Source organism: Malaclemys terrapin, chromosome 19 (assembly GCF_027887155.1).
Source record: "Malaclemys terrapin pileata isolate rMalTer1 chromosome 19, rMalTer1.hap1, whole genome shotgun sequence".
Lineage (NCBI taxonomy): Eukaryota > Metazoa > Chordata > Testudines > Emydidae > Malaclemys > Malaclemys terrapin.
The window spans coordinates 6768002-6790772 of NC_071523.1; the positions used below are offsets into that span (position 1 = coordinate 6768002).

The window sequence follows — 22771 nt, forward strand, 5'->3', positions numbered from 1 at the left end:
GTCCCTAGACTTTGTCAGAGGGTGGAGATGGATGGCAGGAGAGAGATCACTTGATCATTGCCTGTTAGGTTCACTCCCTCTGGGGCACCTGGCATTGGTCACTGTCGGTAGACAGGATACTGGGCTAGATAGACCTTTGGTCTGACCCAGTACCGCCGTTCTTATGTTCTTATGATTCATTTCTTCTTCTGCCACAGGCCCTCAAGCCAACTTGAAGAGCTGTTCCCTGAAGCTACATGGACGGAGCAAAGCTGCAGGACCCAGTGTCGTGCTGAGGTTACTCACCAGATGGATCCCAGCTCCTGTTTCTATTGCTTGGAAACATCGGGTTTGAATTCAGACTCCATATGGTAGGCTTGTTCCCTCCTTGTGATTTGGAGACGCTTGGAATTTGCTTGGGAATGATTTGCTGCTCCTGCCACCGCGAGTCCCCTGGAAGACATTTTGAAAACACACAAATGGCTTTCCATGCAAAAATGGCTTCCCCTTGCCATGAAAATACAGCCATTTGCTGGGAGGCACACATCATCTATTCAGCAGCACACATTGGTGGCGCCCAGCAGTTTAGGACAGGAAGTGAAGAGCTGGGAGGGTAGGGAAGCAGAAGACGGTTGCCCAAAGTAGATTTTTTTTCCAAGGGCAGCAGGGCTGATGTGACCTGCTTTTTGCCAGCAGTACCTAGGATCTTAATTACCACATGACCACCCTAGACATCTCAGATGGCAAAGGCCTGTTAGATTCGTGCTTCTCAACCTGTCACCTACCGTGACCCTCTTCACTCCCATTTAGTTGGGATCTAGCCAAACCCCTTCACCCCATTTAGCACCATGGGACAGGTGGAACGGTACCCGAGAATCCATGCGTTAGACCATCTCCCTGCCCCTGCACGACTGTTCCCTACATGGCACTTGAAGTGTTTTATCCAGCTTCGGTCCGACTGTCCCGAGCGGCGGGGCCATCTGCGCTCCCTCTGGGAGCCTGTTCTAGCACAAACCAGCTCAGAACTAGCGTCTCCTCCAAAGGGCTGGGCTAAACAGCATTAGAGCGGCAGCCATTGCTTGTTTCCTGCCGACCCGGCGAGGGGCTTGCCTTAATAGAGCGTGGGCCCACGAGGAGTTCGTGCGGGGATAACAGGGCGTGCGAGGGGAAGATGAACCCTTAAATGGATCGATAACACCCCAGGCAGCTGATATCAGTGCAAGGAGACAGGCCTTGTTAAACAGAGCTCTATTCCTTGCTTTCCTCCCTCCACCATTAACACACGGGCCAGACCGTCACAAGAGCTCTATGTAACTCTCTGACCTACTTCAGTTCTCAATCCTTTCCATCCTGGGAACCCCTTTTCCAGACTGGAACCTTTCCCATCCAGCCGGAACCCTCCCTCCCATGTAGCAACTTCCCGTAGCAACCCCCTGACATCTGTGTCGTGATCTTCCCGGGAGCCACAACCCCTTGGCTCAGTGGATGCTGCTTCTCCACCAAGCTATGCCTCCCTCCCCCCCCACCTTGTTCCTTTTTTTGTGTCCCCGCTGAACCCATCACGTGAAATCACCGTGCGGCTGATGCAGCTGTAATGGAGTATTTAATTCCATCATCATTCGTTTGTGTCAGACACTGCAGCACCTGTCTTCAGGTTTTTTTTTTTTTGTAATGGTATTTTTAGGTTGCTACATTCTCCTGTTCTGCCTCCGAAACAAATGCCTCTCATCTGCAACGCAGCTGCTGGGTTTGTGTGTACGATAGCCGGGGGGAGGCTTGTCAAGATCTTTCTTGATCATGCCTGGATGCTGATGTGGTTCCGCGTGAACTCTGTGTCCTATTTAAGGTATACCTTGGATGCATGCCTAGCGAATGCAGCTCAGCTTTGGATTTTCCGCCTGGGCAGTGGAGATGGGGCTGCCCTTGTCTCACACCTCCTATGTGGCATAGACAAATTCCTCACACCCTCTTCCAGCAGTCCCGTAATGTCCCCTGCACGTACCCCTCCAAAAATAACCAAAGAAAAGGCTACTCCCCCAGCCAGAGAATCCATCCCAGGTATTGCACGGAGCCCAGCACAGCCTGGGGGCGGGACTTTGGGAGGGTGCAGACATGAGCCCTAAAACTCCTGGGTTAGGGACAGTGACTCAGTGTTGAGCTTGTCTAGCAAAGCATGCAATCTGAGTCAATATGGAAAGAGCCAGCTTAAAGCAAGGCAGATTGAGTCGTGCCTTGTTGCATTAGGGAGCAGCCTGCTTTGTCTCTCTCTGGTTTTGGTTCGTCTGTGCTATCGTTCGACATACAGCAGAGTTACGCTGCAGCCTTCTAGCCAGAATCTTTTTGTTTTTATCTGTTGTCTCTGGGGGTGTGCTGTGAATACATTTCTGTCAAATCTCAATGAAATATGGAAACCTCAAGATTTGCTTGACAATATTTTGCACAGCCCTAGAGCTGAATTAGGTCGGGGGCCACAACTCCCACCCAGCCAATTGACCTGCTTACAGCAATGGCTGAATTTGGCCCCTTGTCTAGATGCGGCCTGATTGCTCATTACACTTTCCACGTTAATGAGGCTTTGATTTTGTATGCAGTGCAGAAAAGGTGACTCACCCACTTTCAGGCAGTCAGACCTTGTAATCTCAGGTACTTAATACACAGCTTGTTGGAGTGCTACCTAGCACTGCGCCTCCTCATTAGCTTACATTTAGAAGGTCATTTGGTATTAGAAATTAATGACCTGTTTCAGAAAACTAATCCCGTTTTCTACTGAGTCTCCAGCCCTTTAAGGCCTTTCAAGAAAAGCGGCTGCATCTGATGTGCAGCATGTCGGAGCATCTTCCCACTGAGATGAAGCTCGGCACGGTGCCTTCCCGCTCAGCGGGTGGACGAGTTAGATTTCCCCCTCTATATCTTACCCGCCTGTGTGGCACAAGGGTCATGGATTCCTGATGGAGTCTGGGATGCAGAAATTGTTGCTAGGTAGGGGACTGCGCTTCCTGGTTACTTCCTTAAATTGCCACCAGCTTCAGTCGCTTTTCATTTTCAGGCTCTGCGTCCTTACAAGAAGCAGCAGTTTTGTGACAATCTAAATCTGTGCCTAGATGCGGCGGTGACTAGTAATAAGAGTGAGAGATAAGACAGAGGAGCAAGAATCTTGGGCAGTGTAGTAGAAGTGCAGGGCTTGCTAATTCTTTCATATTCTGTGGATTTTAGTGCCGGTCTCATTGGCAACCCTGGAGACACCAAGTCACACTCCAGAATGAACACCGTGAGCATAGTGGCATGACGAGCTTCCCCAGCCAGCCCCCAGTGTGAAGAGACACGTCTGCAAATCTCTGAGGTGTGGAAACGTGATCGAGGCGACTGGGGGAAACATGCACAGGCATAGCTAGGCGCAACAGGGCGAAATTGAGGGGAAATGTAAGCTGAGCGCCTGGAAGGAACGCTGAGATGTAGTGGGCTGGAGGAGAATCGCCCATGGGAAGTGTTGGAAGCCCCATTGTTTAGAGATTGCAGCAACCCAGGGCATGTCAGTTGGGCTACTGAAAACTAGACTGGATGCCATACTAGAGATGGGGCGGTAGGGAACAATTCTGTCCTGGCAGGGAGCTGGGCTGGATGGGACCTGATGGATTCCCACCTCTCAACCCTTGGAGTTTACGTCCCTTAGCTCCTTGGAGGGGTAAGAGAACTTTAGTCTCCATGGCCCATGCAGCCCTTAGCTTCGCTTCTGAGACCACCAGCTGTGTGTGTGTGTGTGTGTGTGTGTGTGTGTGTGTGAGGTGCAGCTAGTGCCAGGGACAACCGTGGGTTTTGCAATGTGGACACTTGTTCACTGGACACTAGAAGGAGACCCACCGAATAACTTCACCCAGGCCACTGAAGAACTATTGTCTCTGCCAACCTGGGGTGGGCCAAAGGAGACGAGCTTCATGCTCCATCTCTTCACCTCTCTGATCCCCTATCCAAGAGGCCAGGTGGGGATGGAGAGATGCTTATAGTTCCGAGCACTGGCAAAAAGTCTCCCCACGTCTCCCCATTTCCAGCAGGGAGCCTGGGCATGCAGCAGCCACTGCCCTCCCGTAATGCAATGCCCCAGCTCTGCTCCATCTCCTTCGCCTCCCCAGCCTTATGGCTCAGTAAGTGCGTTGCTCCCAGCCAGCCTAGGATGAACGTGCGCTCGTGGCACACTCCGTGCTGCCACCAGCTCGGCTGCGAACTCAGTGGCCCAAATTCTTTCTAAATCAATCAGCGTCCCCCAGCGCTTTGCCATAGCACCAGCAAACGAGCGTCCGCACAATAAATCAGGTGGAGGTGCAGAGGACTAGAAAGGTGGAGATGAGCTGTGATGCGCGCACATCCAGTGTCCTTCACAGCTGCCGGGGGATGAGCCCAAAAGCCCTAAGTAAGAGGTAGGGTGACCCAGTGATTTGCAAACTAGCCTTGGACTTGGGCGATCTGGGTTCAGGTAGCTCTGCACAGGGTCCCTGTGCAACCTTGGGCAAGTTACTTAGCCTCCCCGTGCCTCGGTTTCCCCATCTGTAAAATGGGGATAAAAGCACTGCCCGGCCTCACAGGGAGGGTAAATACATAAGACTGTGAGTGGCTCAGATATTAAGGTAATGGGGCTGTTTCATTAGCAGGGCACAGCTGGGTTTCCACTGGCTTTGATATTTGTCTGTTCCCTGGTGGACGTGCCCTGTCAATGTGGGCAGGTAGAGCTGGGTTGGGAGTCCTGCCCCACCTCCCCTTTCAGCCTGTGCTCCCAATTTGGCTGGCCAGTTCCCCACCTCTGAACCAGCGAGGAGACAGATTAAGTTTGGCGCTGACGTTCAGGGTGGGGATGAAGCTCAGACCGGCCATAAGCAAGGAGGTGGGAAGGGAATCACAGAAGATTAGGGTTGGAAGAGACCTCAGGAGGTCATCTAGTCCAACCCCCTGCTCAAAGCAGGACCAACCCCAACTAAATCATCCCAGCCAGGGCTTTGTCAAGCCGGACCTTAAAAACTTCTAAGGATGGAGATTCCACCACCTCCCTAGGGAACCCATTCCAGTGCTTCACCACCCTCCTAGTGAAAGTGTTTCCTAATATCCAACCTAGACCTCCCCCACTGCAACTTGAGACCATTGCTCCTTGTTCTGTCATCTGCCACTACTGAGAACAGTCTAGATCCATCCTCTTTGGAACCCCCCTTCAGGTAGTTGAAGGTGCTATCAAGTCACCCCTCACTCCTCTCTTCTGCAGACTAAATAAGCCCAATTCCCTCAGCCTCTCCTCATAAGTCATGTGCCCCAGCCCCCTAATCATTTTCATTGCTCTCTGCTGGACTCTCTCCAATTTGTCCACATCCCTTCCGTGGTGGGGGGCCCACTGCTGGATGCAATACTCTAGATATGGCCTCACCAGTGCCGAATAGAAGGAAATAATCACGTCCCTCGATCTGCTGGCAATGCTCCTACTTCTTGGCAACAAGGGCACACTGCTGACTCATGTCCAGCTTCTCTTCCACTGTAATCCCCAGGTCCTTTTCTGCAGAACTGCTGCTTAGCCAGTCAGTCCCCAGCCTGTAGCAGTGCATGGGATTCTTCCATCCTAAGTGCAGGACTCTGCACTTGTCCTTGTTGAACCTCACCAGATTTCTTTTGGCCCTATCCTCCAATTTGTCTCGGTCACTCTGAACCCTATCCCTACCCTCCAGCGGATCTACCGCTCCCCCCAGCTTAGTGTCCTCTGTGAACTGGCTGATGACATCTGCGAAGTTGCAGGAGACTCTGCATGCTGGAGGGGATGGTGATCCTGCTGGAGGCAGAGAGGGACGCTCAGCAGCTTGGAAGAAGGAGAATGCCAGATCATGGGCACTTCTGTGGAGTGACCCTTTCACGTGGAGAGAGGTCTGGTAACCCTTGAGGTTTGTGTGGGTTGGGAATCTGACTTCCACAGCTGATCTTTATCTCCATATTGGGCCAAGCTGGAACCCCAGATCCAGCCAGCCCTAAACCTTTGGGATGTTTGAAAGCCGGATTCAGCTCTGAATTGTGAGGCTATCTGGGGGGTCGTGATGCTGGCAGACCTGATGCCAGCTCATGCCAAGGCCCCAGGCCTCACTGAACACTGACAAATGCATGGCTGGAAACCAGTCTGGCTTCTCTGTGTGTTAGTGTCGTTAAAATAGCTGTGAGAGTTATAAGAATGTGTTCGGTGCTTAGACTTTATGGAATGCTTGCAGGACGCTGCCTACATTAATCCTCCTTATAATAGCTGTATCCCGTGTTATAAGGGGATGTTTAAATGTTTGCTCTGTAGCTATAAAAATGTTTGCTAAACTGTAAATCCCCCCTCCAGTCAGGGGTGAAGCATAACTGAGTCTGACATGCTAGTTAACACCTCCTGGGGTATACTAGCATCTCCTCCCCCAACAAAAGAAGGTCTGTAGACATCCGAGAAGCCATTGTGGACAAAAGGGTTTGTTGCTGGCTTCCCCCACACCACTGAAGAGGGTTCTGCAGGGGGAAGGGAATAAAAATGCCTGTTAAGGAGAAATTGTTATCCCTGTGTGGCTTGAACCATAAGGGGTGAAGATTTTAGAGGTTCCCAGCTGTTTAGCTTGGGTTAGCCACACACAGCTTGCGTAGTCTAGAAGCTGTTCTCATCTTTTGGAACCTAAGACGGTATCTCATTTGTGACGTGTTTCAACCTTGCAAATAACTCCCCTCTTGTCTTAGTTAATAAACCTTTACTTGGTTTATTATAGGATTGGCCACAAGCATGGCCGTTGGTGAGAGATCTTGGGTGCACTTCACCTGGGATAAGTGACTGGTGCCTTGGGACTGGGAGTAACCTGAATATCATTGTGATTTTGGCTGTAAGGGACCATCTGTCTCAGGCTTGGTCTACACTAAACCCCCAAATCGAACTAAGGTACGCAACTTCAGCTACGTGAATATACCTTAGTTCGAACTTACCTCGGTCCACACGCGGCAGGCAGGCTCCCCCGTCGACTCCGCGGTATTCCTCTCGCCGAGCTGGAGTACCGCAGTCGACGGCGAGCACTTCGATTGCCAGCCGCCGAACTAGCGGCTGGGTATAGACGTACCCTCAGAGGCAGGCTTGCCTGGGTGGCAGGACAGACCGGAGTACCCAGGGGGCTGTCTCTGGTTCCCTATTAAGGCTGTGATCGTGCCTGAGGGGTTCACGCTTGTTACTTGATTGGTGAAATCTACCTATAGAGAACACAACCAGTTTGAAGTTCGTGCCCTGTTTCGTGACAGTCTGCCCAAGGACAGCATGACAGGGGGGGATCACTGATTCCCAGGGGAAAGCACTAGGGAACAGAGTCTGGATTCAGCTTGGGAAGCTGGACTTGAGCTGATACCCTTGGAATGAGAAAATCAAGACGTCGGACTGTATTTTAGTTCTCTGGTCTCCTTCCTCTTAATTTGGCTCCTGCTTGCTTCGGGGTCCAGCTACAGCAGCAAAACAGCTGTTTTACGTCTCTGTCTTCATTGTGATACGCTTGCAACGTGTGTCTCCATGCTCTAGTGGCTGACCCACAGAGAAGATAACAGCCTACTACTATTACTAGATCATGGAGCTACTGCTTTAGCTCAGGTGGTAGAGGGCTGTGCGTTGATGCTGAATGTTCTGGGCTCAAACCTTCTGGCGGTATGTACCAGGAGTTGGTGCATGAGCAATGGGTCATTTTCCTAGTTCATATGGCATGTTGCTTCTCTCTCTGTGTCTGACTTCCAAGCAACATGAGAAGTTGAACAGTCCCCAAATGCCCTACCACGAGGCTGGAATCGGCTTGCTCTGGGATCAGGCTCATCTGATACGCTCCTCCCGTGTTGCAGAACAAGGGAGGGAAATTAGGGTTCTGATACCTTTTCGCTATACGGCCCATGTGCCCCTGCCGGCACCGCATGCCCCGTCTGCCACCCCGTGCCCCTTGCAGAATCTTTCCTGATTGAAATTCCAGCATATGTACAGCACAGCTGGCCAGCCCTGCCTGCTCCGCTCCAGCTCTCGCTCTCCGCATCTGGCACGTGTCTCTGTGATCTGGAAGATTTACATGGTAGAGCCGCCTGGTAGCCTGAGCCTCAGAGCCGGATAGGCGAACGCCAGAGACCCAACAGGCTGTGCCCTCCAGCCGCTCACAAAGCGAAGGCTAGCATGATCCCGGACTTTGGCAGCCTTCGTGGGCATGGCTGTTGCAGCAGGGGAGGGAGATGTTTCATTCACAAGTTTGTGATGCTGAATGCAGCTTACGTTGAACAAGTGAAACTTTTATTCAACCCTGTGCACGGCTCTACCCAGGGGGCTGACTCCCCACCTTCCCTGTTCCGCTTTCTCTCCAGGGAACGTTGGCCCTAATATCTAACCTAAACCTCCCTTGCTGCAGGTTAAGCCCATTACTGCTTGTGTCCTACCTTCGGTGGACATGGAGAACAACAGATCACTGTCGTTTTTACATATTTAAAGCCTTATCAGATGCTCTCCCCCCCCCCCATCTTCTTTTCTCAAGACTAAACACGCTCAGTTTTTTTTTTTTTTAAACCTTTCTTTGTAACTCAAGTTCTCTAACTCTTTGGGGTCATTTTTGTTGATTGCAACATGCAGCAACTTGCAACATGTCGCATTGGGGAGCTGGATGAATGCACATTAAAATAGCAAAAGAAGAGAGATTGGTGACTCTCCCGACTTTTTTTTTTTGCATGGCTCAGGGCCTGACTCAGCCTGATACTTAATCATGGGCCTGGGAGGAAGTATCCTGGTGAATCAGGGACCAAATTTGGCGGTCGTTTCCGACGTTCCACTTTGCGCTCTGACTGAAAAGAGCCTCTTGCTTTTCCCTCAGGCCTCCCAGAACAGGTCTGTCTGGCCCCAGCTCTGTCAGCCCTGGGGTGTTTTCACACCTCTTTGAGAAGCCCGTTAGAGGCATGACAGGTGCCGAAGTCCTATGGTGCTCTGCTTTACGACGGTCCAGAGGGGAATGGGAATGGAACGGTGATGACAAGGGCCTTGGAAGGCTGGGTCTGGCTGAGTGGCAGTGGCTGCAGAGTGGAGATTTTGGAGCACTTTCAATGGGCGTTTGTTAATGACACTGCTGCTTAATAGATTGCTGCGTTGCTAGCATCTCTCCCGCGCCCTATAATTACTTGCTCTTTCGAGCATTTCAACCCTAACAATAGAAACCCCTGCAAATAATATTCCAATTAGGCACCTGGGCCGCCTCCTCCCATGGCAGAATGATCACTCGGCAGCCGCTAAAGAGGCGTTTAACTTCAGTACCATGTTAAATTCCTGGTCAATTGGCAATCCAGTCCCAGGGCCATTAGCTCATTGGCCTGCACTTATACATTTGCAGTCCTCTGCCTGCTTCTGTGCTGCTCCGGAAACACCCGAACCCCTACGAGGTTTCTGACCAGGGTTACAGGCAGAGCCCCTCCCTTCCCCCAATCTGATCCCAATCTTCCCAGAGACAATCCTACATGGAGATGTGGCTTCAGAGTGGGGAAGGGGGGGAACGTTGCCCCTTCAAGATGCTTAAATAATTGTAACCCAGAGTCCATTCCAGCACCATCGGGGAGAATCTGCCCCCTCTCGTGAACAAACCCGACCCTTTGGGACGCTCACGTCCCGTGTTAATGACAGGCCCCGCTTGTCACTGCTGTTACTCACTTGCAGCTGCAGAATGAATCACGCCCCACCACGCATAAGCTCCCATTGTGCTGAAAAGTCATAGCCCCCCCGCGCCATGGTTTGCAGTGCATTGTCGTGTGATGCACGCCCTGTTCTCATGCGGAGAATAAGAAAGGATTGGGGAGGGGAGGGGAGGTTACCTGGGCCAGCGCTGGCTCTGCTGAGCAGTGATTGCAGCCGCAGATGTTGCCAATGCAGCCGGCCCATTCACGAGCTTGTAAGAGACATACCTGGATACACACATGTCCCGCTGTTGTGCTCTCACGGGTGCAGATAGTGAGGTCTAGGGGGTAAGGCCACTGGCCTGGGACTCAGAAGCCCAGGGCTGTATTCCCAGCTCTGATAGCCCACTGGGTGACCTTGTATGTGCAGTTTCTAGCACAGTAATACTGTAGTTCTCACACAGCACTTTCCATCGGCAGATCTCAAAGTGCTTTACAAAGGAGGTCAGGATTGCCATTGACCGTTTTACCGAGGGGGAAACCGAGGCACAGAAAAGCCGGGTGGCTTGCCTGAGGTCGCCCAGCTGGTCAATAGCTGAGCCAAGCCTATAACTTGGGGCTTCTGAATTCCACACTAGTGGTCTCAGTGCTAGGCCAGACTGGAATAGAGTCCTGGGCTGAGCATGGGACACACCAGTGCTTGTCTGTGCTCGCGCTCCTGGATTTGGGGGCCAGCAGGGAGAGATTTAAAGACAAAGACCATCATCGCCCAGGCTTAGGTGTTCAGGGGGACTTTAAACTTCTTCTAAGTAAAGGGGGTTGAGCTGGAAGGGGGGTGTCCATCATGGCAGCTCAGTTTCCAGGCTCTGCCCAAACTCCACCAAACTGCCCAAACTCCATTGTCCCTGTGCCGCACCCCGGCCGCCGGTGCGCTCTCTCTGAGATGCTCCATAGGGCGATGGTGGTAGGACACTTGGTGCTAGCTGGTCGTCCTCTTTATGGTGTCCTTTCTCTCCTCGGTCCCAGCCTCCCCTGTCAGCTGTGTTCTCCATTCCTGGGGCGGGGCTGTGGGCACGTATCCCGGGGAGGAAACCCATGGGGCTCAGACACGGCCCTCTCTGGGCTGCCATGCCAATGATGGCCCTGCAGCTGTAATTACCAGTAGCGGCTGCTCGGAGATTCCCTCATTGGCAGGGCCGGCTTTAGGCCAATTCCACCAATTCCCCCGAATCGGGCCCCGCGCCTAAGAGGGCCCCGCGCCCAGTGGCAGGGCCGCCGGAGGGGAAGGGAGAAAGAAGTGGCCGAGAATCCCTTCCCTGGCTAGAGGCTCCTTTTTAATTTTTACTCACCCGGCAGCGCTCCGGGTCTTCGGCGGCACTTCGGCAGCGGGTCCTTCACTCGCTCCGGGTCTTCGGCAGCACTTCGGCAGCAGGTCCTTCAGTGCCGCCGAAGACCCGGAGCGAGTGAAAGACCCGAAGACTAGGAGCGCCGCCCGGTGCGTACAAGCCCCACGTGTTTTTTTACGTGGTTTTTTTTTTTAGTCATCCCTGCCGGGGCCCCGTCGAAACTTTTCGAATCGGGCCCCACACTTCCTAAAGCCGGCCCTGCTCATTGGTGCCAGTTGTGGAAATCTCTGTGCCGGAGAACCTGGCCTCGGTAATTGGAGGAAACTATTTTTGATCAGCTCCAGAGGGAGGCCTCTCATCCTTTATCTGTCCCAGTAACACCAAGAACCCCCAGGTGTGTGGTGCATTCGCTTCATGCCCATCGCTTTTGTGGGGGTGGAGGGAAGAGAGTCCGAACGTGATGCCCTTCTGCCACTGACCTTGGGTGAGTTCCCGCTCTGTGCCTCAGTTTCCCTATCAGTAAAACAGGAATCCCATGGGAGATGGGATTGGACAAGGAAGGCAGCATTCACCTTCCCTTCTCTGCCCCACTTCTGCCACCTGTCCTGGCAAAGGGCATGAGCATGGTATGTGCCCTTGTGCTACCATGGCTTTGGAATAGCCCTGATAAGGACATCTATGGCCCAAGGTGGGGTGAGGGGAGCCATGCTGGCCGAGAACAGTAGCTGCAAGGTCATAAACTGGGCTGAGTAAGGGGTATAACGTCATTGGTCACCGCTGCCCTGAACGCACTCTGTCTCTGCTGCCACGTGAAGTAGCTATATGTACCCTAAGGGCTGGACTGTGGTCTAGAGGTTCGAACATGGAACTACCATTAAGGGCTCTGGGGGTCTATTTCCTGTTGCTCTGCCCCTGTGTCCCTGTGCCCTTGGCCAACTCACTTGAGCTCTTGGTGCCTTGCTGTCCCCATCTGTACAATGGGGTTATAATAACAATGGCTGCTGCACGGAGCTGTGGATGGCTGAGGCTTAATTAAGAGATGGCACATGGCTGGCGCTCCCACGGGAGTGCAAAGCATTATTATCCATTTCCCCTATTATTTATTCTTTTTACTCTTTCAGCTGATACGGAGATGGTAGCTGGATAGTGGGGATCAAATTCATCCCTGGGGGAACTTCCCAACAACGGCCTTGCCATGACGCCGCCGATGAACTCTGGGCTCTCATTCCCGCACCGGCGACTCTGTGCTGGGATCCACTGTTCTCTGCTCTGTCATGACATGGCCTGGGGGGGGCGGGGGGCTCTTCAGCCCTGACATGTTTTCCTGACGCGCAGCAGGCGCGCTCTTCGAAAGCGCTGTTTATCTCTGTGCCTGCACATCAGTTCGGCAAACATGCCAACAGCCTTCATGTCGAGACGCTGAGTTCCTTTGCAGCCCCTCATGCCGTTTTCCAGGTGCTTTTTTTTTTTTAATAGAAAACCCTTTGAAATCAGTATAGATTTTCCTGGATATTCATTTTGGCTGGATGCAGGGGCGTGTTGTAAACATTCAGACAGAGCCACCCAATCAAACAGAACCAGATTTGAGGATGTATTCGCTTCAAAGCCTAGCGAGAGAATGGGGTTATTCAGCATAAATCAATTATGTATTTTAAGAAAGAGTTCTTCTAATTAATTATGCTCCCAATACTTCTGTTAGTCTTAAAGATGCCACAGGACCCTCTGTTGCTTCTAATTAATGAATCTGTCGAAATTAAGAAAATTCTAGCAAATGGTAAAGCTACCCCTCTCTCCCCCCCTCCCCCAAGGAAAAAAATATTTGTCATCTACATATTTGCTCTCAGGGGATTGATAATACCGTGAGACATTGAAACCATAGTCAGATAGGAGACTTTCCCGCAATCACCTTTCAAATGCCCTGTGATGATGATAACAACGTAGAGTTGGTGGTGGTGCTCTTCATCTAGAGAACTCCGCGTGCTTAACGACAGTAAGGAAGACGGGCAAACTGATGGTGTAACGAATGCCAACGTTTTCAAAACTGGCCTCGTATCCTGGCCGCTTCCATGTTTTGGGCGCCTCGCTTGAAATCCACAAAACCTTCCAGTGCCTCGTGAAACGACTGGGAGTCTTTGCAGGGACTTCAGTGGGCTTTAGATGAGGTCCCATTTCCCGATTCATCACGGACTTTATCTTAATACCCCCGTTGGGATTCACCCCAGCCAACGGGCAGGGGAGGCAAGAGGCTGTGGAATATAGACTGATCTGATCCAGGCCAATTGCACATTTCAGCAGTGCGCCAAGATGCAATGGTGATGAGCATGGTGTAAATAAAATAAAGGGTAATAGAAATGATGGTCTTGATGCAGAAATCATTGGGGGAGGGTTATGCCGGAGGTCAGATGAGATGATCACAATGGTCCCTTCTGGCCTTAACATTGATGAATCTATGAAAATGAATGACAGCCAAACATTTTCAGCCGTCTTGTCCATTTTTGGATGCATCTGTTTTCAGGGGTCCTTCTGGATACATTGTGGGCCTGATTTTCGTGGGTGCTGAGCACCGCCAGCTCACAGTTCACAGATCAAGGGGCTATCATTAGATAACCAAGATCTCCTGACTCTATTTTAGCTGTAGTACAGACATATGAGCTGCCATTCTGGGTCTGGCCATGATCCATCTTGCCCAGTATTGTGTCTTTGACAGTGGCCCGTACCAGAGCTACAGGGGCAGCATACAGAACAGAGAAATTATGAAGTGATCCATCCCTGTCTTCTATTCCCTGCTTCTGGTAGTCAGAGGGTTGCACCCCTGACCATCCTGATGGACTTCTCTATAAACTTCTCCAGTTCTTTTTTGAACTCAGTTATTCTTTTGGCCATCACAACATCCAGTGGCAATGAGTTCCACAGGTTAGCTGTGCATTATGTGAAGAAGTACTTCCGCTTGTTTGAATGAACCCTGCTGCCTGTTAGTTTCAGGGGGTGACCCCTGGTTTTCGTATTGTGTGAAAGGTTAATTAACATTTTTCTCCACACCATTCATGATTTTATAGACCTTGATCACTTGGATGATAACAACTTACTTAGATGAGGCTTTGTTCCATACACCCTGTGACTATCCGGGAAGCACATACAATTTTCCGTGTTTGCTTAACTTTCCAAGCCACTTCATAGAGTTTAAGGGACCAAAGTCTGCCCTCCTGCATAGCACAGGCTGTTGAATTGTTGGGGGTGTGCTCCGAGACCATTCCTTGGCCTTCTCTGCCCACTAGCATCTTGGGAGAACATTTATGCTTTCTGCCTGACCTCTCACCCGTTAGTTCGGCAAAGGTTCTGTTCTTTCTTGCTGTCTCTTCTTTGCCGAGAGCTGCAGGCACGGTATTTTGTTTTCTCATTGACTATATATATTTTTTTCTTTTTAATCAAATCGTTTTGACTTCTTCCAGCTTCCACGCGCCCCCTCCTCCCAGGCATCGCACAGTGAGAGAAATCAAACGTCGTCAGCAAACTGCCTCCTGAAAGCGGCTTTCATCTCCGGGGCACCGAGCTATCTCTCTCATTTGCATAAACTTCTGACCAGCATGAAGAGAGGTTTCTCCTCCTCGGAGCGCTCTCCATGGTGGATGGAGAGCTTTGGAGATGAAAGGTCCCGCCATGGAAGGGCACAAAGGTGACTCCGCCATGGGGGATGCAGCTTGGTGGAGAAAAAGCATCTTCAAAAGGCCCGTTAGTGGCGAGGGGCCCCCAGGAGAAGCGGGGCTGTGAGGAAGCCACATTGAGGGGAAGCTGCTCTGAAGACATGCTTACCAGCGACTGGGGCAGGGGACAAAGTGGGAGTGTGGAAAGATGCCAAGGCAGAAGTCTCTCCTGCCTGAGGGGCGCGCCATTGACCTTTGCCGGCGCTCTCCTGCCTGAGGGGCGCGCCATTGACCTTTGCCGGCGCTCTCCTGCCTGAGGGGCGCGCTACAGACTCTGGCTGGCGGCCGCCCCGCCGCTAATTCCCCGCTGACGGAGGCGTGACCCAGGCCGGCCAGTGACCTCGTAGCTCCCCACCGCCCCCTAGCGGGTAGGTGGGCCGACGCCGATCACAAGGACCAATCCTCAGACAGATTTTTGCCCCAGTTCCCTAAATGGCCCCCTTAGGGATTGAACTCTCAACCCTGGATTTAGCAGGCCAATGTGCAAACCACTGAGCTATCCACTTGTGTTTTTCTAATAGGATCAAGCCACAAATACCCTGGGATGCTATTGCCATTTGGACTGAACCAGCCTCGTCTCCCAGCTGGACTCATGGGCGGGGTTCTGCCCTCATTTCTCACCCACATGAAGAGGAATTCCAGGAGCTAAATTCCACCTGCCATTGACGTCACTGGTCCCATTTAAGTATAACCCACTCAGCCCCCCTCTGGTGGTGGCTGGGCCATAGATGAAGCTACAGCCTTGGCTAAGAGACCTGCGTCGTTAAACTCAGGCAGGGTAGAGACATCCACCGCTAGAGCATGCCACACGGAGTGGGGGTGGCTTCCATATACTAGTGCTGAAACACGGCCCACAGCCTCCTTCGGTTACTCACCCTGTAGAGTGAGTGTGAGTGTCTGTCTCTCTCTCTCTCTCCCTGGCCTCGGTTGCTCCGTCTTTATAATTAGACCTTCTGTCCAAATCTCTAAAATGCTCCCCCTTGCGGGGTAAGAACCACTGCCAGTCTGTGCCATTTTCTCAGTGGCTGGTGGGCAGGGTTGTCAATTTTCTAATCCCACAAAACCAACTACCCTAGCCCTGCCCCTTCCTGAGGCCCCACCCCTTCTGAGGCCCCGCCCTGCTCGCTTCACCCCCCCCATCACTCGTTCTCCCCCATCCTCACTCATTTTCACCAGGCTGGGGCAGGAGGTGAGGGTGAGGGCTCTGGCTAGGGGTGTGGGCTCTGGGGTGGGGCTGGGGATGAGGGGTTTGGGGTACAGGGGAGGATGGGCTCTGGGCTGGGGGTGTGGGCTCGAGCTGGGGCCAGAAAGGAGGGGTTCAGGGGGTGGGATGGGGTTGGGGTGCATGGGGAGTGTGGAGGTGAGGACTCCAGCTTGGGGTGGAGCCAGCGATGAGAGGTTTAGGGTGAAGGAGGGGGCTCTGGGCTGAGACAGGGTCAGGGCTCTGGGAAGGAGTTTGGGTGACTCTGGGCTGGCTGCAGATGAGGGGTTTGGGGTGTAGGAGGGGGCTAGGACAGAGAGTTGGGGTGTGGGTGGGGTGCAGGCTGCAGGAGGGAGTTTGGTTGCGGGAGGGGATTCTGGGCTGGGGCAGGGGTTGGGGTGTGTGGGGGGGTGCAGGGTGAGGGCTCCGGAGGGAGTTTGGGTGTGGGAGGGGACTTCAGGCTGGTGCAGGAGGGGGCTGGGAGTTGGGGTGTGGGCTCCGGAGGGAGTTTGGGTGCGGGAGGGGATTCTGGGCTGTGGGAGGGGGTTCAGGGTAGGGGGTCCCGGCAGCGCTGACCGTGGCTCCCAGGAAGCAGTCACCAGGTCCCTGCAGCCCCTAGGTGCATGGATGGCCAGGGAGGCTCTGCATGCGCCCCCCCCCCCCAGGCGCCGCCCCCGCGACTCCGATTGGTCGCAATTCCCGGCCCATGGGAGCTGTGGAGCCGGCATTCGGGGCGGGGGCAGCGCGTGGAGCCTCCCTGGCCGCCCATGCACCTAGGGGCTGCAGGAACCTGGTGGCTGCTTCCTGGGAGCCGTGCGGAGTTAGTTCAGGCAGGGATCCTGCCTTAGCCCCAGGCCCCCACTGTGCCGCCAACCGGACTTTAACAGCCCAGTCGGCGGTGCTAACCCGAGGCGCCAGGGTCCCTTTTCTACCCGGTGTTCCACTCGAAAACCAGACACTTGGCAACCCTCCTGGTGGGGAACTCGGGCCTGCTCACGACTCCGGGTTCCAGCCCAGGACCCTATGCTCAGCAACCCAATCTGCTCAAACTCCGGCCTTGTTGCCTTTTCCCTGGGCCCTCGCCTGCCTTTCTTCCCTCTCTTCTGGCTCCCCTGTGGCTCACGATGGACACTTCTGATGCTCCCCTCGCCTACTTCACCTCTTCTCGGGTGTTTGCCAGAGTCTCTACTCTGAGGAAAGCTCCCAGGGCTACTCTCCCCTTCCTCTGTAGGACATGACTGCAGAATTCCTCCCTCCAGCCCTCTTGCCTCCAACGTCCTCTCTTTATAAGCCTCATCCAGCTCCTCTCCGAACTGGGCGTCAGCAGCCATTAGGCCTCGTCACGCCCTGGCTTTCCTTCACTTGCAGCCTATTTTACCTCTTCGGGCTTGAGTGGCTGCAGCACCCCATCCCAATGTCTCTGGGCAGAAAGGTCTCCGCTGCCTCCAGCAAACAGGAGCGTGTCTGGATTTTCCATGGAGCTACGTCCGTTTACATCAACTGAGGATCTGGGCCCAAACTTCAGCCCTCGTTGGAGGGTGAGCTTAGCCGCTCCCTGCCCCCGGCTCTAGAATCACCGGCCCCCCTAGTCTGGGCCCATATTATTCCCACAGCGTGTGCCAGCCCGACCCCAAGCCTCACTGCGGTCTTGGGTTAATCTCCGCTAACGATTCATCCAAACGCACAGTGATAAAAGTCAACAGCGAGGAGCCCTTTGAAAATGAATCTCCGATGATGGAATTGGCCAGGAAAGGATAAAACTCCCCGTGGCAGTGCGTGGCAAAAACGCAATCGGAAATTAAACTGATCAAATGTATGAATGCTCTGGAGAGGAGTTGGGTTTTTTCTTTGTGCGCGTCAAACCTAGCTACACACGAGGAAAGCCAAAGACCCATTCAAAGAAGCAATATAGGAGGAGAATCAAATTCTCCAGCAATGAGGTTACGGGCCTTCTTAAGCAGTTTGCTTATTAAGTTTTGAGCTGCAAGCAAAGATGCAGCCTGGGTGGTGAGGGGGATTCCTACGGGGATATTAGTCTATCAAACATAACAAATGAATAGCCGAGCAGCAGCAGATCCCCCATTTCAGAGGCGAGGATGTGCTAAGCTGGAGCCAGTGCTCCGGTGGGATGAAAGGGAGATTAGTTGAAAAATGAGTACTTGACAAACCAGACCCTATTTATAAACGTTTTCCCTTCCTCAGCTCCTCTGTGTAAAGCGGTAAAGTCCCTGGAGCTCAGGCCAGGCATGTGTTCTCCCCCAGTGAATGCAAAATCCCCCAGCAATAAAAGGACAGCATAGAGAAGTGGAAAGCTGTGTAATCTAATAAAACAGGGCACTGTCTTGGGGGTAAGAAGATGTGGGCTCTAGGCTCAGATTTGCCTCTGACCTGCTCTGTGACCACCGGCAAGTCGCGTCTCCTCTCTGCGCCTCAGTTTCCCCTTGCATTCTTTGTCAGTTGGCATGGCTACACCATACATCATCATCCTACCAGAGCCAGAGTCTGCCATTGAAGGATCTCCAAGCACTTGTCTGCAACGACAGAAGGGATGCATTAATATCCCAGTTTTACAGGTGGGGAAACTGAGGAACTGAGTGGTTAAAGTCACCCTGCTCGAACCTGTCTCGAAAGTTAGCCGTCTAAATCCATATTTGAGCCTGAAAAGAATCCCTCTGCGCTGTGCCTTTGAAAATCAGGCCTTTTAACTGTCTCACACAGGGAGACTATGGCAGGAGCCAGGGTTTGAGCCCCAGCGTTCCCAGGTCCCGCTCCAGGGCTTTAACCACACCTCCTGCGATGACTCTGCTGGAGCGGGGAGGAGGGGATGTGGCAAGGCTAGGGCCCATAACCTCGAAGGTATTTAGGTACCTAAAATCAATGGGCAGTAGGTGCCTAGATACCTTTGAGGATGGGGGCCTCCCTCCCTCCCCCCACAAAAAGAGCAGAATGGGCGTTTCTCTCTTTGGGGGCCTTATTTTGGATTAAGGAAAAGAACAGGTGGACTGGAGCCAGCTCCCCTCGTACTTACGCCGATGTCAATGGGCAGCAAGTCCCTTGAAAGCCAATGGGTCAGAGAGAGGGGAACCATCCCCAAAGCCTCCCTGAGCAAGAGAGTCCTGGGCCACCCTCAGTAATCGTCTGTCACAGAAATGCAATGCCCAGGGCAACTGCCTCCTGCTCCTCTCTGTTTCCTACACGAGGCGTAGATGGGATTAATGCCCTGGATCACAGCGGGTGGGGTGCCACTTCTCTCTCCCTTCCTGGGCACCTGGGGCAGTGGCTAATGCTCTCTTCGCTGCCCCAGCTCCCCTCTCCCGGGCCAGCAAGGACTGGCAGATACTGCACAAGCCCGTCCTCTAGCTGGGGTTTTTGGACAGCCTCATGCATTTCACTGAGGCACCCTGGATGTGAGAAAAGGAGGGGGGATTTTCCCCTTCCTACTGCTACCTTCTCCTGATTGCAATATGCTCCCCCACCTATTGAATCAAACCCGGCTTCCCAGGGCCCTTAGAGATGAGTGACCCAAACTTGCCTGCTAACGAGTAACTGAGCCCAGTTCCCTGAGACCAACCCTCCTTCCCTAGGCACCTTTGCAAACACACAGGGACTGGAGCAGGAATTGGCCTGATCTGGCTTCACTTGTTACACTCCAGTGAGACGCCTTTGGGTTTTTTTGGGGGGGAGGGAACAGGTGTAATTAATTAGTTTGCTGTATAACATCAGTTCTCCAAGGTGCTGACACCTGCCCTACAGCTGGCTTGAATTTATTCCCTCAGCCACGGCGTTGGGCTTGTTTTCTCTCTGTGGCCCTTGTAAAAAGTCCTGACCGGTTAAATGCAGCACTGCAACCTGCCCGAGCTGTGCGTGTGCACATCTGTGTGTTGGCCCAGGCGTGTACGTGTTTGTGTGCCCATGGGCAAGGGCGGGGCGAATGTGTGCGTGCACGTGTGTGTGTCCGTGCATGTAATACATGTGTGCCCATATGCCTGGTCTGTGCACATGCTTCTGTGTGTGGGGACCTGGTGCATGCATTTAATACATGCGTGTACACGTTTCTGTGTGCCTGTGTAATGCATGTGCACATGTGCGTAATACAGCTGGCGCATACATCAGTGCATGTGTGAGCACATGAATGTGTATGTGTGTAATGCATGTGGGCGCACACATGCCTGTACATGCGTCAGCACGTCAGGTGCTAGTGCAGAGATGGGCAAACTACGGCCCGCAGGACCGTCCTGCCCGGCCCTTGAGCTCCCGGCCAGGGAGACCCCCCGACCCCTCCCCTGCTGTCCCCCTCCCCTGCAGCCTCAGCTCGCCGCGCGGCCAGCGCTCTGGGTGGCAGGGCTGTGAGCTCTGGCTGGGCAGCGTGGCGGCGTGGCTGGCTCCGGCCAGGTGGCACGGCTGCTAGTCCTGCTGCTCTGAGCGGCATGGTAAGGGGGTGGGGAGTGGGGGGGTTGGATAAGGGGCAGAGGGTACTGGGGGGGTATCCGGGGACAGGGAGCAGGGAGGTTGGATAGGCGTGGGAGTCCCGGGAGGGCCTGTCAGGAGGCAGAGATGTGGTCAGGGGACAGGGAACAGGGGGGATTGGATAGGGAGTGGGTCCCAGGGGGCGGTTAGGGGTGGGGGGTGCTGTGAAGGGGCGATCAGGGGACAAGGAGCAGGGGGGGGGTTGGATGGGTCGGGGGTTCTGAGATGGGCAGTCGGGGGCGGGGGCCAGGCTGTTTGGGGAGGCACAGCCTACCTGGCCCTCCACACAGTTTCGGAACCCCGATGTGGCCCTCAGGCCAAAAAGTTTGCCCACCTCTGTGCTAGTGGGTATGTGTGTGTGTGCCCTTGTGTCTGTGGGGATGCTTCCCTTCCCCATTTCGGGGCCTCCCGGAGCCTCTTGCTCTGAGCGCCGTGCCTGCCCTCGCCGGGCAGCTCCTGCTGCGCTGTGCTGTGCCAATTCCGGAGCGCCCCCTCGCCAGCCAGAGACCCTGCTCCGCTCTCAGGTAACATTTGCCCATTGTTGTTGTCGGCTTCTCCCTCCCTGAATGCCATGTTAGGCTTCCCTGGGGCAGAGGCCTTTGTACTGTGCCTGGCCGCTGGGGCAGCAGCGAGGAGCTGATGGAGCGCACTGGCGAGCCCATTCTGGACTTCCATGCCTGAGGGGCATCTGCTCAGGGAATGTCACGCTTAGTTGCGCGCACTGCGGTTCTCCATCAATCTGGCCGCAGCTTTTAATGCGCTGGGAGATTGATGCGCTTGGCTGCAGCGATGGCCCCAGCATGGGGAAGCTGCTTCTGTCCCTCTGATGATTCCCCTTCCCTGCCCATCAGGGTCCCTCCCCCCAGTACACAGCCTGGCTGGCGCGGGCATGTGCCCCCCGTTACAGCCTGGCCACGCTTCCCTTCAGCCTAATTTGATTGCAATTACGGCTGCATTTAATATGACTCCATCTGCAAATGAATAACCTTGTCTCACCTCGCCGGGTGCCCGCGTGCCTCGCGGAACCTGCCCCCTGGAGGGGGAGACTTACTTTATCAGAAAGCTGGCAGGTCTCCCATAGGGGCCTTCATCTGCAGGGGAGAGGAAACAATTATCTCCGGCTTGCCCTTCCCTCCCCCAGCTGCTGAGCCTCCCCCCTTGGCGATGTGAGTATGATTGGGGGGCATCTGGCATTTCTGATGTCTCCCCCTTCCCCCCCCCCCAAAAGCAGCAGGACCTTACTTTGCCCAGTCACCCTGTGATGGGGGGTACTTCCCACATGGGCCCTGCAAAAGCAGAATTAGGCCAAGTGGGCCCAATTAGGCTGCAGACGGGGGAAGCTAATTAGAAGGAAGCTCCCATGTGAGGGCAGCAGGGAGGAAGCCTGCAGTCCCTCTACCTGACGTAAGGGAGAAGCACCCTGCTAGGAAAGCGTCCAGGGGCGAGAGCAGCAAGGTGTGGAGATGCAGACCTGAACTATTCAGTACAGGGCCCTGGACTGGAACCTTGTGTAGAGGGTGGGTCTGGATTCCCCTACCAGCTGATGCAGAGTGGTGTTAGAGGCAATGAACAGGAACGCTGCCTGAGGCACTGTTGGAGAGACAGGGTGAGGGCAGCGGGCGTGAGGACAGCCTGATGCCACTTGGACACAACAGACTTTGAAAGACCACCCTGGAAGGGGGAACCGCTGTGCGACCTGGCTGGAGGGCTGGGTCATGCAGAGGAAGCTGCAGCTCTGGGAGCGAGAGAGGGCCGCAGAGTGAGAAGGAGACCGAGTGCAACCGCAGGAAGGGGCATCGGCCTGGCAGAGCTAATCCCCAGAACCGCCAGAAGGAGGTGCCATCCTGTGGTGAGTAGAGCCCCTCCCCTCCTGTCGCACACCCATGGGCAGACTATAATGCTTGGCACGGTTCAATGATAGAGCCACCGCTACAGTCAAGAGTGAACAGCAGCGCAGGGTGGGCAGAGTGTAGACACAAAGGCAATTAGATGCTTTCAGCTGAGATCCAAAAAGTGGCAGTGACTCGATAAGCTGGGGTGGCACAGGGAGCCTGTTGCAGGCAGCAGGAGCTGCGGAGGAGAAGGCTCTTGTGCCAGCAGTCGGGTGATCATCTAGAGGGGGTCAGGGAGGAAGCAGGTGCTTAGTGAGTGGAAGGAACCAAGAGGCAAGGTCTTAAAATTGAGTTGGCGCTAGGCCATGCCAGAGAGCAGAAGCTTGGAGAAGCCAATTGAGAAGCTGCAATGGTCCATGCCAGGGGAGGGGAAGGCCTGGAGGAGGACTTTTCAGAGGTGCAGCTGTGGCACTGGGTCCCACCAGGGGTGGTTGCCACATTTGCAGATATTGTCCGAGGAGAAGTCCTGAGTCCCAGCTGGCCCCAAGGCCATAGACAAATGGGAGATGTTAGCTGCAGAGTTAATGCGTCAAATTCTCAGCT

General features: G+C 53.8%; 1 protein-coding gene across 1 annotated transcript in view; it reads left to right on the forward strand.

The window, feature by feature from the left end:
- The first annotated feature begins 3205 nt into the window (after positions 1-3205).
- ACTL8 (actin like 8) overlaps positions 3206-22771 on the forward strand; it is a 78495-nt gene continuing 58929 nt past the window's right edge. Inside the window, exon 1 of the mRNA XM_054009475.1 lies at positions 3206-3319. The gene's annotated coding sequence lies outside the window, so the exon portion shown is untranslated. The remainder of the gene's footprint in view (positions 3320-22771) is intronic.